The 15,695-nt window shown below is 44.4% G+C and overlaps 2 long non-coding RNA genes across 2 annotated transcripts; one reads left to right on the top strand and one right to left on the bottom strand.

Moving 5' to 3' along the window:
* Positions 1-1,406: 1,406 nt before the first annotated feature.
* Positions 1,407-1,946, bottom strand: LOC118171091. Its single transcript, XR_004753034.1, has 3 exons — positions 1,841-1,946; positions 1,653-1,705; positions 1,407-1,538 (listed from the first exon to the last, which is right to left on the bottom strand). It is a non-coding gene; the product is annotated as an uncharacterized LOC118171091 (long non-coding RNA).
* Positions 1,947-2,112: 166 nt separating this feature from the next.
* LOC118171090 lies at positions 2,113-3,068 on the top strand. Its single transcript, XR_004753033.1, has 2 exons — positions 2,113-2,235; positions 2,709-3,068. It is a non-coding gene; the product is annotated as an uncharacterized LOC118171090 (long non-coding RNA).
* The last annotated feature ends 12,627 nt before the right edge of the window (positions 3,069-15,695 follow it).

Here is a 15,695-nt window from a genome sequence, read left to right as displayed (position 1 = left end):
TTTGTTCAGCTTATTTTTCAATTCTGTTCAGAGTCTCCAAGGGAAAGGAAAGTGTTTGTTTCTATTTCAGTGTTTTTAAAAGTAGGTCTGCGCTTCAACACTGAGATCCCACCCAAAATCACCCAATTTCCAGCCTCCTAAATCCGTGTTCCACTTTGGGCTGTTGCCAAGTTGCCTAACCTGGGATAATCTACCATTCCCAAAGCCAGAGCATTGCTTGCTGTGCTGCACCACGATGCTCAGCACCATGTCGATCAGGTCTCCTAGTACACCCTTGCCCACACACAATTACATGGGTATTCCGGGCATGCCACGAGGCCTGAAGTAATGTCCATCACTGCCAAGCCCAGAAAAGAGCCAGGATCCTGCCGTGTCCACCGGCGGGGCCCACAGGACTGTGCCACCCCAGAGCAGGGTCTGGGAGGAGCGCAGGAGCTCAGCCCCGCTGCAGCTCCAGCACCCGGGCTGATGCCGAGACACCCAGCAGAGCGGGAACGTGGCTGGAAATGAAGACAAGTTGCCTCCATTTCTCATTCCCAGATAAATGGCTGAGGGGAAGAGTATCTGAGTAATGGAAACCTGGCAGAAATTTGTCTTTTTTTGGCTCTCCATCTTTCCCACAAGAAGAGTCAGTTATTGTTCAGCTGCAAAATATGCTGTGCTATATCAGCACATGCTTGAGCACAAGGCAGGGTCAAGGTTGGCTTGTGCTCAAAATTAACATGCTAACGATCCTCTCTTGGAACCACCCTTCTATCTCTGTCACTTATTCTTAGCATTCTTCTCAGAAGTGCATTTCAGTATATTATTATCTCGCTATGTGTTTTCTGCTTTTCCCTATGTTAAATTTACTTATCTAGCATTCCCAAATTGATAGGATTTCCATAACATATTTCAAAAACTACGTTTTAATTTAAAGCATGTGGTTTTAGTTATAATCTGTGTAGATGTCTATTCTTTCAGCACGTGGTAGCACAAGAGACAGATAAAGAGGTGATTTTTTGTTTTGTTTTGTTACATTGAAGTCATAGTATTCCAGGGAAAATAAAACACAGTCAACAGAATGTCATCTACTCTTTAAACATCATTTCATGATCATAATGATATCATTACAAATGTGCTTCAAATGTCTGTGTAACAGCTTAGGGATTGCCATCCATAACAAATTCCTATCTGGGACTTGTTTAAATATAACAATCTGCCTTCCCAGATCGTATTATACCAGTGAATACACACTACTCCTTAGAATTAGATTTCTATAAGGAAAGATTAGCCTTGTATAACATAATGTTGCATTTTATTGTTCTCGGCTATACTAAATGTAAATCTTGTCTCAGTTACAATCATAATTCAAAGAGAAAATGCAAAAGGAAAGACATAAATATGAAAAAGAAAGATAGGATATATAGGAACACAGTGCTTTTGAAACTTGGCTTGAAAGTAAAATACATACCTTTTTTTACAATGCTCTGATACTATTCAGTTACCCAATATTTCTGTGAAATAATATCATATCTGCACCTTCATGAACAGCACAGCTGGAGGAGAATGTGAATGAGACAACACTAACTGTCAGCGAAGCACCCTTCGAAAGAGGTGCTGCCTGTTCCAGTGGTGCATTCATATAGCAATTAAGAAATCTAGAAGTTTACCTAAGTTTGCTTAGGAGAAAGAACTGAAGAAAGCAGTCCTAAAATACTAACATCTGAAAAACAAGTAATGCAATTCCATGCTTAAATAGTGCTTTTATTTAAAAAAAAAAAAAAAGATTGAAAGATTGAAAGATTTTTAGCTGAAGTGTGTAGGCAAGCCCATGCAAAGGCAGAGACACTGTGCTTACCCTTGCACAGCTAAGGAGCAGTGAGCTTGGAAAAGCTGCTTGTGGCCAGGGGAACATAACATTACCTACCTACCTACCTAGGAAGGAAGGTAGCAGCAGCCAGTTGGCTGCAGAGGGGAGCACGGCTCTCCTTCAAGGAGCAGAGGGCTCACAGCTGCTCTCCTGAGAGCAAGGATCTGCAGGGCAGCCTGGCTTCAACCAGCTGGAGGAAATCAACTGCTTTCCTCCAAGAGGCTATGAAAGGGTAAGGCTGAGGAGGCGAACGTGCTATGGGAGCAGGCAGGATGGCCTGGGGGAAGAGATGGGGTGTTTGCGTGGTGACGTGGGGAACCTCAGCACAAGCAGCAGCACATAGAGGATGTGGGGCTATAGCTGCCTGGCAGGCACCAAAGGAGGTGAGTGTGAACTGCTGAAGGCTTCTCTCAGGTTTCTTACTAGCTCCTTTCCAGCTATGCTGTGTCTCGCTCCATAGATGTCTTCTTTGGGATTAACCTAAAATTGAATCATTCTGTCGCTATAGTTCAAGCTTGGCTTAATGTCATTATTGGAGTATGTTTGGACCTAAAAATGTGCTTGAAATACTCTGGAGACACTTTAAACTTGGCCTGTAGGGTTTTTGCTGTATTCTTGTACTTCTGCTGCATATCCTAAGTAGATCTATCGTACGCTGTGTTTTGTGCTGTGACCTATGTTGTGTTAGCAAAGCTATCAGCTAGAGCTTCAGTAGGAATTATTTCCAGCAAGTTCTGTAACAGTACAGCTGGTGATGCTCCCAGTATGGGAAGGGGAAAAGAGGAAGAGTAGGTCCCTGCAGTGAGCGCTGTATTATCAGCAGCTGCAAAATACTGACCCCTTGCCTTGTCTGCAGTGGCGTAGAAGTGGCTTGTCAACAAGGCTGACCTGTCCTCCCAGGCCACGTGAAGGGCCTGTAGCGGAGATGTTTTTCCCTGCCTCCTTCCCAGCAGTGCCCTGCACAGCCTTGCCCCTCGTTAGCAGAAGGGGGCTCCTGCAGAAGGCTTTCCTCCCAGCATGGTCTATGCAGCTCCATCGCAGAGCTGCTCTTCCAAGCTGTGCTAGTCACTCCCAGACTGGCTTTGTGGAGTATGCAGTTTCCCTGCTTCCAAGAAGTAGTAATACAAAATAAGAGCACAAAGGTCTGGAGAGGGTCAATGGGGCTGTAGAAGGAGTCTTACAGCAAGAATAAAGACAGCTCTAGCTCTTACTCTGATGAAAGGCCAAATCCTGCTTTTTTTCTTATAACACAAATTAATCCCTGGTGATGTACAACTCGGGTTAGTAAGAGCACTAACCAATTCTCCTGTGTATCAAGCAAATCAGCCTTTCCTTCTTTAAACAGCAGTTTGTACAGATGTGTAAATAGAAAATGTTGTTTTGCTTCTCAGGGGATCTATTGTTTGGTGGAACAATAATAATAGTTTCCAAATGTATTTCAGCATTAAAGCATGTGTATTTCTGCGAAGATCGGCTTTGCTTACAGGAACACAAAACCTCTCAGTAATTACCAGGAAAAGCTGACTCACTCTTTAAGACTTTTCCATAAGAGCCAAGATGGAGCTCCAGAAATCTCAGGCTGAGAAACCAGCTTTGATGCTGCAACCTCATTACTTATGGGGATTTCTAGTTTCCTAAACTCATCTTATTATTACCATATTATCCTTTAATATTTCATGGCATGCAGCATGCACTGAGTATTCATGTGTGTTATGCCAAGAGGAGTGCATACTTGAGTCTTGTTAGAGAAATAATGGGGTCACGCACAAATGTTTCTGTGCATCCAGAAGAATCTAAGATGTAGAGCTGGTCTATGAGAAGAATATGATACTGGAAGAACTGGATGCTTTCTGTGCTGTTAAAACCAATGTTGTCTAGGCTTGAACAGAAGTTAACGTCCTTTAGTTAGCATGCAAAAAGGCTGATAGCATTCTTCTACTGGAAATTTGGACTTCCACCACTATAGCTTGTGTGATTTTGAGTAGTGAGGATTTGAAGCACCGTGGGTATGTTGCTTCAAAAAATCCAACGTGTTGAACCTCCTCTTCAGGTCCCACCCTGTCTCCATTAGCGTGAGATGTGGCCAGGTGGTGATCTGGGGCTTTGCATCAGAGGACTCTGAGGGAAGACCTTTCTGTATCAGGTTAGGGCAGTTTCAGGCCTCCTTTGTGAGATTTGGTTCATCTTTTACCCTTAGCAGGAAAAAACCAGACCCATTATTAGGCTCTGAAAGAAGCCATTTTTTTTTTTTTCCTATAACTTGAAACAAAAGCATGGGGCGGTACACCCCTGTTTGCAGATAAAAGCTTCCTGACCAGATGGTAGAGCAACAGGAAAGGTTTTGGCCAACCGCCACTCCCCTCTCAGCTGGGGGGATGATCAGAAGGTGGGCGTCCGCAGTGCGAAGCCTGCACGGGACCCCGGGGTGGTAATAAATGAGAGAGGAGAGCTGGAGCAGCACCATGAATGAGAATTTAATTACATACTTCTTGTGTTTCCTGAGATTGGTATATGCTGGCAAGGAGTATTTTCTGAAGGAAATGAGAAGCTGATAACTGGTGAGATATAGCTGTAAAAATCTGCATGTAATGAGTCCTGTGCTGAATGAACTGCTCCATTAATAGAAGTTGTCTGAACCTACTTTTTTGGAATTTGTGTGTCTTGAGCACTTGCTCAGCAATAATTTATCACTCGAGGAACACAGCACAGAGTAAGTGTGGTCAGACTGTGACCACCTTCTCCTTCTGCTGATTAATAGAAGATGAGCTTGGCAGGAGGTGATCAAGAGTAGTCAGTCCAGGTATTCAGGAGGACATTAGTTCTGTGGGCGCTTGACCTCCATGAAGCTACAACAGATGGAGGTGACTGCATGTTTAGTCTTCTGAGTGCTGCAGACACACAAGCCACAGTCCTTAATTACCAGCCCACTCCAGGATGTGTGCGGAGAGGTGGAGGTGAAATGTGTGTCAAGTGTTCAACAAGAAACATCAGGGTTTTCAGAGTGTTTTGCAAATCTTTGCAACCTATTTGTGTTTTCTGGCTTTCTGAAAGACAGGGAGCAGAAGGACTGATGGAAATAGGTTGTTGAAGCTAAGAAGTACTGTGTGCTTTAAAAAAGCAAACTACCAACAACTCCTACCAGTTGTGGTGGTTTCACACTGGTAGATAGCTAAGCACCCCAGCTACCAAAACCTTGCCATATAAGCCTAACGCATCAGTAGACAGGCTAAAGATAACATGCAATACTGGATATATCTTAATGCTTGTTAACTCATGAGTCCATTGGTACACTTAAGAGAAAGTCAGCCTTCTAACAGCATTTATTTATTTATTTATTTATTTGCTGTCTGTATTAATATTCTCACCGGCTTTACAAAACCTTAGGGCAATCCTTTAAACTCAGCTAAGCACTTAAAGCTCTCTCTAAATTCTGTTTGTTTTTAAAGAGTAAAGCAAGTCAAAACTTCTGTTCGTGATGCGAAGGAAACTTACTTCACTGAGAAAATGTGTAGGAGGCTTTTTATAATACACCCAATAAAAACATTGCTATAAAAAATAAATGAGATAAATAAATGTGAACTTGAATCCAAGGTTGTGGAACTCTTTTTACATCAACTTTTGAATGTGGTCTAAGTATATTCTAGCGTGATAATGCTTTTCTGTGTCCGCAATGCCTATCCACGCTTGGCTGATGCAAGAAGCAAGCCAGTTGCAGGAATCAAGTAACAGCTGTTGTCAGGGGAAAACAGACACGCACAATTCTGAGCTGCTAATGTAATGTGAAAAAGAAATGGGTTGCAAACAGTGCTGTTGTGATACCAGCCACATGGAACTCTGCATGGTAGTCTGCAGAATGGAGTACCTTTCTCATCCCAAGGGGAGCAGAGGGGCTGCAAGGCAAAACAGCCCAACCATCAGCAGCGATGAGATGTTAGCTTTGTGTGAGGACGGCTTCATGCTCTCATGACCTGTGAGTACATGCCTCTCCTGGGCTGGAGTCTTCTGGGCCGGATCTGCCTGTAGGCAATGGTCTTTTTCTGCTTTATGGACAAGTTTTCGATAATTGTGAGTTCTGAGACTAGGAGGTGGAAAATATTTTTATAACTAACAATGAATAGCCTGTGTGTTTTCAATTATTTTTTTTTGGGGGGGAGGGCTCTGGTGAAAGTGGATGGTAGCTAATGCTGATCATAGAGGTGGTTCTTAATTAAGATAACTACCAGTATTCAGGGAGAAGGAAATAATGATTAAAAAAAACTTTAAAAGGGATGCCTTGGGTTGCTCTATTTTAGAGGAATGCTTGGTTCCTAACAGAACAATGCCTTCTCCCAGCACTAGACATAGGTGTCTTCAGTGGGGACCGGGTTTTAACCTTTATGTTGAGGACCTCATCTGAAAGCAGGCATGCAGAGCTTCCTGTCGGAGGGAGGTGCTGCAGGCAGCAGCAGTCTGCACTGAGGTGACTTCTTGATGCACTGAGCAAGCCCTTCCCTCTCTCCAACCAGACCCAGGACACCTTGTCTGAATTTCAGAGTTAGTCTCTGTGTGGCCACACAGTACTCTCTGACCTCTGATACAGCTGGGATCTCATGCTCCATGCAGCCTTTCACTTGTGCACCATTGCCAGAGCTCTCCCTCACCTACTGCTTCACTTCCATTTCGGGGGACCAAGAGGACTTGGTGCTCCCTTTGGGACCACTCCAGCAGTGGATCATCTCCTAGTGCTGGATAAGGAACAACTGCTAGCTTTCCTAGGGATTTGTTTGTCTGGCCCTGACTTCCAGCAGTTTCCTTGGCTGTGTTTTTCACAGGGCACTGTAGTACCCAGCATTTTCTCCTGAAAGCATTCAGATGCTGTAACCCAGTCCCCTTTCTGTTCAGCAATGATAAACCCAAAGCCTACAGAGTTCCTTAGGTCTGTTACTTACTGCACGTTTTCTTTAGATCTCGAGTTCTTTCTGTGGATCTCTTCTCTGTCTTCATGGCCCGAACAGGAAGGCTCGTTCGCGTGGGGCCAGCCGGAGCTGTGAGGAGGGCTGGCCGGGGCGAGCAGCAGCGCGGCGCTGGTGGGTGCCTGCGGGCTGCCGTGCTCTGGCTGAGTCCTGCCGGCGCTGATCGCCACTTGCGAGTTGTGAAAGGAAACTTTGAATTGTATCAGACCTAGGAGAGGTCGCTGGGGATCCTCCGTAATAACATTTCCCTGCCTCCATCATATTCAGGGCTGAAAACAGTTTTTTGGATCTCATTTGTAAAGCTCCTCATGCAAAGCAATTTCATAATAATATGAAGTATATGCGGTTTCTTTTTTCGTCCAGACAGAATATCAAATGTAATCAGGGCTGTTTAACCTGTAAAGCAGTGCTGATCGGTATTAGGTATATTTTTGACTTTTTAGCACTTTGAATTTAATTGTGTAGTGCGTTGCATGCGCTGCCTTAATTTGATGACAAGTGATGTGGGTCATTTGGCTGGACCACTTGAAATGCTGATGTGGTTCTGGTGCTTTTGCATCATTGAAATCTCTGGTATGTTAAAACATACCCCCCAAAATACTATTTTGTTGCTTTTCTCACCAGACCTTTAGAGGCTTGAAAAAAATATCTGGAACTATTCCTCCGTCAAAGCCCTTTCTTCCAGGGATTTCTGTGGTAATGTCTGAAGCTTTTCTTATTAATTACTTTCCCATTTCTAATTGGTATTAAAGATGACATTTTATTGTATTCCTTCTTGCTGAAAGCTTTCTTTCCTGATTGTGTATTTTCTAGGCCTTTAACAAACTTCATTTAAAATAATTCTCCTCATGTTTGTTCCCACCAGTATAATTCAACTTCCCTTCACTTTAAGAAGTAATCCTTGATGGTTTCAGTCTGTGCAGGTACATATTTACTAAGTAGGGCTGCTGTCTGCCTGCATGGAGAGCATGATGTCAAGCAGAGGCTCCTAGGAAGCCATCAGTAATCAGAATAGTAATTACCTCATTTTTATCATCAAGTCCAAACTTTTTCCCCCAGGTTTCTTCATTACTTTTAAAAAACAATGATTTTACTACTGAATGGAGGACCTCCTGTACATAACAACAAAAATCAAGCCACTGAAGTCTTTTGCATAATGTGACCCAATAATTAAGTAGTAAATCATCCCATTTTCAGCTGGATTCAGTAGACTGTGCTGATGTTGCTATACCTCTCTCTGGGCTTTGAGGCAGGCTGCTGAGCCATGCATGCTTGGGTTCCTACACCTGAGGCCAGCTGGGACCCGGACAAGCAATGCTGTCCCCACAGTGACCCTGCTGGAAGCCTACATGGCCCTATACAGCCCCGAGAACCCCACTGTTGCCAGCTTGTTTAGAAAACTGACATACCTTCGCTGCAGGATTTTTCAGTTCAGAGACAACTTTGGTTAGTCAGTTGATTCTGAAGGAGAGGAAAAAAAATCATATTTCATTCTTTTCTAAACAGACTTTGATTTTTCCATGCAACCAAAAAATTTACTTTGACCTAATGAAGGTTAGGGTGGCAGCACAGCTCCACAGACCGCCTGACCCGTGGATGCCAACCTGAGGAACTGCCCCCAACCCTCCTGCAGCCCTCCAGCTGTCCTCGGGGGCCACCCCAGCTGCAGCTGCTCCATTTGCTGGTGCCACCTCTTCACAGTGCTCTCCTGTGAGTAGATCAAATATGCCTGATTTTTGTAGAGTGCTGTGAAGAGGCTTTTAGGAGTTCTCAAGGCAATCAGCCCAGCATCGTAATGTCCTCCTCATTCAGTAGCTGACTGAGGAAGTCCAGGGGCTGCCAGGGAGAGACCTCGCAAGAAACCTCTGTGGAGAGGAGAAGCAGCTTGCGGCTAGCCAGGGTGACCAGGCTGGGCAGGGCGCCGGGCCGCCCGTCAGCTCGGCCTCTCTTCCTTCAGGCTCAATTTCTGTGGTGTGTGGGGTGAGGGAGCCTGCCTGGTGCCTTCCTGTTTGCACAGAGTGGTCCCTGTGAGGACGGCAAGGCCTTCTTCCTTGGCAGACAGAGCAAAGGGACCTCTCCCTCACCCCTGGCAGCAGGGCTTTATCTTCCCGTGGTGCAAGCTGCTCTCTAGATGCTAACTATGATCATGTCCGTGGTTCTAAAAGCAGCTGTTCGTGTGAATGCTATTCCTTAACTGAGAATAGCTGTAAAACCTTCATATGACCTTATTATGAGTCAGGTGCAGACAAGTATAAAATGTTTTGTATTACACTTAAAAGAAAGTATCCTACTTGCTGTACCTTACTCCCACAAACAATTAAAGAAAGTGGTAATTATCGGAATCTATTGATAGCAGTAGTTGGCTTAGACAATGGTAGATGTAGAAATGATAATTCAAGCTTAACATGTACCGTAAGAAAATGGAAAGACCAAGAAAATGGAAATTTATGTAAATTTCCAAGTACAATTTATAAGGTTACAGAATATGTGGGATATGTCGTAACTAGCTCTTCAGATATAGGTTGGGTTGACTTCTAATCTGAATAGCTGCTTTCCTTCAGAGAACACCCTCCAAATAGCAGCTTTTAAATTTTAGGAGAGTAAAGACAGTTGCTTGTGATTTGATTGAAACACCACATTTCCACCATTGTTCCATTCTTCCTCCTCTTGGGATAAGTGGAGTACCTAGTGGCACGTGTAGTGACCAGGAAAGTGGATCAAATGTGCGCACAGTAAAGAGCTCTTGCAGGTACACCCCCCCCCCCCCCCCGTTTTTTTTTTTTTGGTGGGTGGTTTTGTTTTTGTTTTTTTTTAGTTATCTTGTTTGCAGGGTGGGGAAGGTACTTCTGGGGAGCACGGGGTGTTGAGCAGATACTCATGCTACAATGCGCAACTCTGAGGCTGCTGGATGATTAAACTCTAGGGACCTTGTGAGAAACCCAAAGAGTTTCTAATAAAGGGTACTCAATTATCTCTAAGCCAAGTTATTACCAAAAAAATGCCTTTTTTTTTTTTTCCCTTCTTATAGGCTATAGCCAGTTATCTATCACTTCAGAGGAGCAGCCCAGCAGTAATGAGAACAAAGGCCTCCCCGCTGAGCACGGGGGCTCTAGCAAGGCTTGTGAAGTGCTCCGAGACGGGGTGTGGGGGCTGCTGGCAGGGTGTGTGTTATGTCTGGGGGTGCAAGCTGAGCTCCTGAACACCCTCAATTAGCCGAACACCAGCAATAAGTGCTTTATTAGATCGCCTCCACTGGGGAAGCCAAGAGTTGCTGTTACCACTTCCTGTTACCATTTATTCTCAAAGGCAAGGGGGAAATGTTTTGAAACTAAGGTGAAAACCAGCAAGTTGCCTTCTGAAGCAGCATCTGTTCCTGTGTGTTTTCAGTTGCACCTGCTGACTCAGCAAAACCCACCAGCTTTCACTAGAATTTGCTCTTTTCAGGAGCACCAGAATCCTGCAGAGGAGTGGGTGGGTTCTATGTTATGCACAGAAACCCCCACAGGCTCAGTCTTACTCCAATTCACACTCACAGAAAACTTTCACTTATTTTGAAATTGCATGATCAAGCTGTAAATTCCCCTGTGGAGCTGATTTTTGTTCATGTTTCCAGTGCTGCCTCAAGACCAAGGCAGAACTTAACCCTAGGAGCTTAACTCTTGGGTTGACCATGAGTCAGGAAAGCATCACGCATGTTTTGAACTCAAGTTGAATTTTAATGTTGATGATGATCAAAAGTTGTAAAACTATATTTGGGAATTGCTGACAATCAATATATTTTGTTTTGTATCTGCACTTAGAATACATTTCTAAAGTATACTTGTGTATTCAGCTAAATCCTGGTTTTAGCTGGGGGTTTTGGTCTTGAGAACAAGACCTTGTCCCTTTAAGGGGTGATAGGAAAAATAACTTTATGTTTTTAAAAGAACTGTGTAACTTGTTCTTTAATCTGACAATTTCCATTTTCATAAGTCTTTTCTCCACAGTTATTAAACATCTTTAAAATATAATTTAAAAAATGTAATAACCTTTGTCATCTGTTCTACAGCTTGCCTTCAGCCAGTGCACTAGTTGTGAATACAGAATTTGAAATTAAATTTACTAATCTCATAGAGAAAGGACACTTTAGAAAATATTGCATTCACAATTTATACTGCTAGAGCAAGCTAAGAACAACTAATGCTATCAAGTAACAAAATAAATTATACATTCTCTCTCCTGGTTGAGCTACAATATTTCACAAAATCATTCAAAAAGCTTCTCATGTACAACCAAAGGAAAATACCAATTAACCACAGTCTCTGGCTACTGATGAAGTGGGACTGTTTTTCTTTCAAGGTTACAGGACAGAGGCTAATTATTTTTAAGCAGATGGGGCCTGGTGAGATGGACAGGCGAAACTGCTCCACTCGTTAATGGGTGGTGTAGCTGCTGGGCACAGCCCGTCCTCCTGGGGGTGCTGGGGTCCGTGCCGAGCCGTGTGTGTATGGTGGTGACACTGGCAGTGTCTGCAAGGGCTCCTGCTTGCAGGAGGATGCTTATGCACTCCACCTCTTCAGCTTCCAGTGCACGGCATTTGCTCATACATTACAGGCAAATTAAGGCTCTCTCTGGATAAGGATCTCTACACAAATGTATAGACACAAAGTGGAGGTGTATATCCAAGTGAATATATTTTTTTATGGTAAAATAAATAAATGACACAAGTAGGTGTGATTTAAAGACAATACCACTGAAATGTACCGTAACCAAAAGAAGTGATTCCCTCAATTCAAGTTTTAAATAATTCAAGCGACTCTGAAATCAAGGTACTGATCCAGAGAAGTTAAAAGAATTGGCATTACCGGAGAAGAGTGATTTATTTCTGTTGCATGAATTTACAGCTACCTGCAGCGTAGGTAAGCCTGGCAGGGAGCCCTCCTCTCTGCAGGTCCCCCAGAGCCTTGCTGGGTGTCTGGGGCCAGCTGGCCATGGCAGCGGCGTGCCCCCACAGTCCATCCCAGGGAACCAAGCTGTGCCCTGGGGCCTGCACTACTGATTGTATGTGGTTGTTGTAAAGGTCAAGGAGCTGTCCTGGGGACCTCCCCAAATCTCCCTTTAACCTCATTAAAGTCCCCAAATATTACACAAGTTAGTCCAAGAGATGGTGGCTATTGGTGCAGCCGTATCTGTGGAATTTGGTAGCAGTGACCATAACTGATATCTTCCTTCCTCCTTGCTTTCTTCTCTGTGTTGAGATTGCTTTGACTTTACAAGCTAATGCTCATAACCCACATGGTCCTGATGATCCAGAGTGTCCAGCTTGTACTGATTTGGAAAGAGGTTATTAGGAAACAACAGTTTTAGGTAGATTTTAAAGCTGATCTTGTATTCTGAGCCTAAGTTAAATCCACCCAGGAAAGTCCTGGAGCAGTTTATTTTTGCTACAATGTCATTTAACAAAAGTTCAAATTGTACATACACATCTTTTCCAGGTGACAGAAGAAAATGGAGCTCCCCTTCAAAAAGCTGTTTATAGGAATCAAGTCAGAAAACATAACCAAGTAAGATAAGCTTTCCCTGGTATTGTTCTAACCACTCAGTTTTTACGTGGCTGTCTTTCTGTCCATGCTCTGAGTGAATTGCTTGGAAACCAGACAGAAATAAATGGGGAGGAATCAGCATGCTGAAAACAGAGTGCTGTGATTTGTCTTCTCATTCAGCCTCTACCTGTCTGGCCTCTGGAGCTGACCTTTATTTAATTGGGACAAGGCTGGAAGGATCATTAGAAAGCATTAGGTTCCTGTGTCTATTCCACCATCTATTTGTGAAGAAAGGACTGTCCATAGGGCACATCTGTAGCTTAGCAAAGCAGTTGCTGCCTCCTGTCAGGGCTCTAACTGATGCTTCAGAAGAAGTTGAAATAAAACTCTAACACACCTAGAAAATTGAGCAGTGTTTCTCACTGAGGTGGCATTTGGAAGTGTAATCTTCAGGTACTCTATTTTGAAGAAGAAGATTTGTTAGAGGCAATTTCCTTGCTCATAGTCCTGGCCTGCAAGGTCTCTGCACTGTGCTGAAAGAGAGATTGTTAATGGAAGGAGGGAAGATCATGCATCAAGCAGGCGTTAAATGTAAGTGAGTACCTTTTTGGACAAACAGGGTATTGCTAGTTATAAATGTAGCTCCCGTTTTTGTGCCAGTGATGATGCATGGTGAGCGTGCGTGCAGGTGTGCATGCTTCACGTTGCCTGGGCACAGGAGGAGGTCACCTTTTCAAAATCAGGCTCTTTTGTGTTCCCCTACTGTGGCTGCTGTTCTCACAGAATAGATTTTTCTTTCCTTTTTTTTTTTTTTTTTTTTTCCTTTTTTTTTTTTTTTTTTTCAGAAAAGGTGCTTGAAAAAAAATATTATTTAATGAAATGCTTTGGGGTATGTAATCAGAAATTTTTAATGATTCATGTCATAAGTGCAAAGAATTTTGGCTAAAGTAAAAGGTAAGATTTTTTTAATCATCAACATGCTCATTATTCACTTCCCACTCTAAGCCAAGACAAGAAAAACAGCAGCTTTCTGATGAAAAGAAGAGGGATCCATCAGGTCCCACTCACTTTTCATGAACTAAGCACTGATGTCAGTGACTGTCAGATTCAAGTGATTTTCTCCATAAATCTCCTCTTTACTTGCAAAAAGGAATCATTGTTCCCTAACACTGCACAAGCTTTTTGTTCAGGTTTGCTGTGTATAAAATTTAATGAGAACAGGCACAGAACACATCAAGAGCTGAGCATGTGTCAGTTAGGAAATGTGTGTGTTTGAAAACCTTTTCCTATAATTATCTACATTTCCAGTTACCTACTCGGGGATGATGAGGGGAAGGGGGCTGGGCACTCACTGGAAACAATGGCTTCATGAAAGGCAAGAAGTCCCTGACTGCAAGAATTGTAGGTGGATGGGGGAGAAAAGAGGGAGAAATGGGAAGGAGCTAAAACGACTCCAAAATCAATCGTGCCCACAGCAATATTGCTACAGTCATTTTTTTAGTTTGAAGATTTTGGGTAGCGTTTCCTGACAGACCGCTGCTTGCTCCACTAATTGTGATCATCGATTTTGCTGGGTGTTTGTCATGCCCATCTGTTGTATCTGTTTGCACCGTGACCCCGTCCCAGGGACATGGCAGTCCACCTCCCGGCCGTGGTGCAGGCCGTGCAGCGCGGCGGGCAGGGTGCCAGGGGTGGCTGGTGCCCCTGGCAAGGGTCGGGAGGGCCGTGGTGCCATCCTGTGCTGGTCGTGGCGGGCTGTGAGCACAGCAGCGAGTGCACGTGGTCGCTAGGAGAGGTCACCTCTCAGCTGTGCGCTCACCTGCTCTGCCCCTGTGAAATGCAACCTGCCAGAAGTTGCCTTTTTCCTGAATAGTCCATGATAAATCTTGCCACATGAAAGAAACACAAGCGATGGCCGTACTTGTTGACAGCAATTCGTCTGTGCTTGCACAAGGCTCGCTGTTTTGAGGCACAAGGGCGTTATCAGGGCCTGTTTCACCTGCTGCGGAGGAAGGTCCCTGCAGCCTGCAGGCCTGAGCTGCCTTTCTGGTGTACCCAGGGAGGGCTGGCTTCCTTTTCTGCTCCTGCTGGGGAGAAAAGCAATCTCCCTGGTTTGTCCTTGCTTTGTGATAATAATGTCCGCTTTGGCTATCATGGTTTAAAACAGAAATCTATCATTTCTTTTTTCTGAAAACAGGGGTGGCAGGGCCTTCAGGCCATGCCGGGGTGGCCGCAGTGAGGCCGGAGCCGTCCTGGTGCAGCGGCCGCTCGGTGGGGCAGGCTGGGGACCAGGGCTCCCTGCCATGGCAGCACCCTCTGGGGAAAGCACCGGCTTCGCGCACAGCTAACGCGCTGTCTGCAGCACTGATGGCGTAAATCAGGCAGGGACTTTTTTTGGCACCCACAGTCATTTTAGAGAAATAATTTCTCCTCCTCTTCCCTCCCTTTTATGTGGCTGTCTGCCTGCAGTCCCCCACCTGCAGTTCTCCCCCTGATACTTGGTGTTTCCAGCGGGGCTCCAGCTGCGTGCTGGCAGCCTCCCTCGGAAGGTCAGGGGGCCACCTGCAAGCCCCATCCCTGCTGGGGCCACTGCTCCAGACCATCACTTGTCCCCCACCACTGAGTCTGGGGATGTCCCGTGTGCTGAGCCACACAAAACTGCAGGGCCCTCTGGTTTCTAAGTGTTTCTGATCATCCTAATTTTGCATAGATAATAGGAAAGAGCAACGTGAAATGTTCAGGATTAGCTGGCTGATGTTCAGACGTGGCTTCTAGGTGGCTAAGTGTTCTTTCAGTGCTTATGGGTAACTACTTGCATTGTATGGAAGTCTTACAAGTATCAAGTTCAGCTTTTGTTATGCCATGATTCATCATCCTAACTTTTATGAAGGCTCTGCTCATGAGCTTTTCCTTGTAGCACGTGAGAAGAAGCACATTGTGATTTGGGGTTTTTGCCCCATTCCTCATGTACTGTGGCATCCAAGGGTGGGAATGGCTGGGGTGAGCTGCATGAGTGGAATAACGTGTTGTCTTTCCAGTTCTCAATCCCTGAAGCACAGAGTAAATATTTCATCAAGCTTGGGATTGGCTGCTGCACTCCAATAGTTTAGTGGGTACGTTAATAAAATGTATGAAACGTGAGCCAGGTTCAATTTAAACACAGTACATGGAATTTGGCATAAGCCATACTGAGACTGAAAGATGCAGCTGTCAGTTGCTTTCTTGACTCTTATCTCCATAGCAGCCCATTCAGTATTTTGCCTTGGAGTGATTTTTGAAATGTTCACCAGTATTGTATTTTGGGCACAGTATTGAATTAATAAAAAGAGAAAGAGGTCATGCCCATAATTTGTGTTTGGCATTACAGAT

Source organism: Oxyura jamaicensis, chromosome 8 (genome assembly GCF_011077185.1).
Source record: "Oxyura jamaicensis isolate SHBP4307 breed ruddy duck chromosome 8, BPBGC_Ojam_1.0, whole genome shotgun sequence".
Lineage (NCBI taxonomy): Eukaryota > Metazoa > Chordata > Aves > Anseriformes > Anatidae > Oxyura > Oxyura jamaicensis.
Note: the sequence above shows the minus strand (reverse complement) of the source record. Positions and strands in the feature narration are given on the sequence as shown.